General features: G+C 35.8%; 1 pseudogene; it reads left to right on the top strand.

Moving 5' to 3' along the window:
* Nucleotides 1-835: 835 nt before the first annotated feature.
* Nucleotides 836-1,170, top strand: LOC114677356 (ubiquitin-conjugating enzyme E2 W pseudogene; annotated as a pseudogene).
* The last annotated feature ends 2,912 nt before the right edge of the window (nt 1,171-4,082 follow it).

Raw genomic sequence — 4,082 nt, 5'->3', positions numbered from 1 at the left:
GGGCTATCATTTTAAATTAATTTTACCTATGACGCACATTATTTTCCAAATCAATACTTTACCAACACAGTGTCATTCGTATATATGGTTAAGCTTGGAGAGGCAATAATTAGCAGACATTGACTAGTCACCCTCAACTCTGTCCCCCACTTGCCCTTAAATCGTAAATATTTTTTCTCAACTTTTTAATTTCAGATGTACATGTTTGCTACATGGATAAATTGCGTGTCCCCGACGTTTGTAATACAAATGATCCTGTCATCCAGGTAGTCAGCATAGTACCTGATAGGTGGTTTTTCGATCCTTCTTCCTCTCTCTGCCTTCCCCTCTAGTAGGCTCCAGCATTGTTTCCATCTTTATGTCCATGTGTATTCACTGTTGATCTCCTACTGATAAGTGAGAACATGCAGTATTTGGTTTTCTATTCCTGCATTAAATTTTAAATCTGAGGCTGGGCGCTGTAATCTCAGCACTTTGGGAGGCCGAAGTGGGCGGATCACGAGGTTAGGAGTTCAAGATCAGCCTGGCCAACATGGTGAAACCCTGTCTCTAGTAAAGTTACAAAAAATTAACTGAGCGTGGTGGTGCGTGCCTGTAATCCCAGCTACTCAGGAGGCTGAGGCAGGAGAATGGCTTGAACCCGGGAGGCAGAGGTTGTGGTGAGCCGAGATCGCGCCATTGCCCCCCAGCCTGGGCAACAGGGTGAGACTCTGTCTCAAAAAAAAAAAAAAATTTTACTTTTCTTTTCAGAATGATATCTTTTATTTCTAGACTGAGGTACGTTATGCCGAAGTATTGCATTTCTGTTGTTGGTTAAGAATTATTTCAGTCTTAACAACTACAGAAAGAACTGTTGGCTTTGCAAAATGCCCCACCTCCTGGGATGACTTTAAATGAAAAGAGTATTCGGAATTCAATTACACAGTCATGTTTACTGGTGAAAATATTCCTGTTCGTCCTCATGATTACAGCAATGTTCATACCTGTTCATCCATTCTAACAGAAGACTGTTTCATAGGGCTCTCAGTCCAATCAGTTTGTCTCAGCATTATTAGCATGCTTTCCAGCTGCAAAGAAAAGACGTGACCACCAGATAATTCTTTTTATGTGCGAACACGTAACAAGAATCCAAAGGAAACAAAATGGTGGTATAATGATGATACCTGTTGATGCCACTGTTATGATCCTTCTAGCAGAAGATAGTCCCATTGAGAAAATGAGCACTTTGATCATTCAGTCTTAGACTGGAAGTGACCTACAGGCAATGAAGACTACTTCCTTTTACTGCATTTTCACTGGTGTGCATTCTGGGCACATGTTGATCGCTGGTTCAGTCCAGGCAACTGACATACTTTTATTAGTCATACAGTACTAATGCAGGTGTCAGGAAATGTCAAATATAATTTGATTTTTTATTTTTATTTTTTAAGCTTTAGGAAAAGCTCCAGGTCCTCATGTATTGTGCAATAACAATGACTTCCTTGGCGATTTTGGTACGTTCATTGCCAGAAACGGACGTTGTAACAGGAAAAATTTTCATTAACTCCTGCCACTCAATGATTAATGCATGATAGGGCTATGAAATGAACTTATCAGTTACAGTGGGAATATAAATAAAGTGAGGGATCCAACATTACTTTAAAAGTCACCCCAACTGTTTATATTAGAATTCTATGCACTGTGATCCTAAGGTTAACAGCATGAATTAACATGCGTCTTTAAAGGACTGTAATGAAAAATCACTGCGTATTTATTTAATACTTTATATCTGCTGTCAAGTTGTTTTGACATGGAAGATTTTCAAGTAACGTTGGCAGAGAGGTACAGTATGTTATCCTTATGGTGAAAATAAATTCATTTGTTGTATATAATTCCTCAATCTCTGAAGTAAAGGTACGAGTAATATAGGGTAAGAATGGTTTAATCGAGGTTTTATTTTGGAAGAAAAATGGCAGTGATTATTAAATTGCTGCATTCTATAATTTGTGCTTGTTATTTGTACATTAAAGATTTTTTCCAAGTAGGTAACACTTTGTTAACTTCCTGCTAGCCATCAGCATGAGCCCTACTGCCTAAACACTATTTCATTTATTTATATTTGGAAAACCCATAAACATTTGTGTGTGCAATCTTGTTTCTTTGGTTATGTCAAGTTCGAATGTTCAAATACTTGTATTGAAAAACTTTTATTAAGTTTTGTCTTGTAAATTTTCTTTACTTGTTAAGTATCATCTTGTCCTTTAATCCTGTACCCAAAAATAGGAAATACATTTTTGACAGAAGCTTAACGTTTTAACAAAAGAGTGTGGACATTTTAATTTTAAAATTCAGGCAAAAATCGCAATCAAATAGTATGTTTGCTTATTTGTCTCAAGCAACCATATAGGTTTTTCTGGAGGGTTTTGTTTTGTTGTTGTGGAAAACAGTCTGCTTATAACTAGATGAAATTTACTGTAGAAAAAAAATTGTTGCAAGGTCCACGTGAGTTAATGATACTACAACTACTTTTTAAAAAATGATTCATGTATTTTTCTAAATTACCTTTTCACATATGCAAAATCTGTTTCTACTACAATGTTATTTTTACTCATGCCTTATTGTTGCACTCTTTTTGAAATATCCTGCAGTGAATTTATGAATCAATTTGGGCTTAAAACTAAAAACCAGTTGGCTGAATCGTTTGAAATATGTACCCCAGTAAAACTATTCAATCAATAATTGGTAAATAATATTTTAAAATGGTTTTTAATCTGTATAGATGACATTTTGTAGCTTTGTACATGTTGTTAATTAAGGGCATATAATTTTACACTCTAAAAGTATAATTGCTGAACTCAGGGGTGGGTAGACTTCAAAAATATGTCTGCTATAGAAATAACTAGAAAAAACTAAAGCCGTGGCCAACCACCAAATTGTGGACACTGTCTATATACTGCTAGTTAACAATTGCTACTTTTAAAAAATTATAAACATTTTTGTTCTATCTTGACTAGATATACTTAAGTTCTCACAATGATCTCTGTCAGTTTTATTAGCTGGCCTGTTCAACCAAGACAGAAAGTCTTTGAATTACTCATAGTTTTAAAATGCTTTTAACATGAAAAATTGCAGCTGCAAATGATGTATTTTCATATTTTACATAACTGCTCTACACTACTGTTTGACCTGATCTTTTCCTGGGGGTTAGAGAGGAATCTCTCTCCATATTACTGGTCCTCTTGCTAAAATGCTTTTATACAGAGATGACTGGTGACATTTATTCACCAAAGGAATTGATATACTGGGTCAAAGATTAACAATGCTATATTATAGAGTAATTGAGTTTTTTATAACAATATTTTAACATACCTCTCTCTCTCCATACAAATACCATAAAGTAAACTAAATGAAACAAAGGAAAGTAGAGGAAAACGAAATAATTTTGGTACATCTTATGGTTTAAAGAGAAGAAAATAAGATGAAATACCCTAAAATATAGGAGCACAAATATTCAAAATTCATAATCAGATTAACAACACTCTCTTGAATCTGGGAATCATTAAAAACTCTTTGCACTTAGATTTAATTTATATGTAAGTTACATTATTAAAAGTCATAAGGCATTTATCTGAGTCATTGCTCTGTAGAGGGCAATGAGTGAATGGCTTGTAATAATAAAAAGAATATTTACGCTGGGCATGGTGGCTCACAACTATAATCCCAGCACTTTGGGAGGCTGAGGTAGGTGGATCACTTGAGGTCAGGAGTTCCAGACCAGCCTGACCAACATGGAGAAACTCCATCTCTACTAAAAATACAAAATTACCCAGGTGTGGAGGTGCATGCCTGTGTCCCCAGCTACTCAGGAGGCTGAGGCAGGAGAATCACTTGAACCCAGGGGACAGAGGTTGAAGTGAGCTGAGATTGCGCCGTTGCACTCCAGCCTGGGCAACAAGAGCAAAACTCCATCTAAAAAAAAAAAAAAAAAATCTCTGTGATGTATAATATATTGTTGAAAGACAACCAGAATATCAAGAAATGTATATAGGAATATGCTACTTGCCTCCTCCTTCCCTCATGGGGCACTATTTGCTTCATAGACC

Source organism: Macaca mulatta, chromosome 1 (assembly GCF_049350105.2).
Source record: "Macaca mulatta isolate MMU2019108-1 chromosome 1, T2T-MMU8v2.0, whole genome shotgun sequence".
Classification (NCBI taxonomy): Eukaryota; Metazoa; Chordata; class Mammalia; order Primates; family Cercopithecidae; genus Macaca; species Macaca mulatta.
This window is presented reverse-complemented; position numbering and strand designations above follow the sequence as displayed.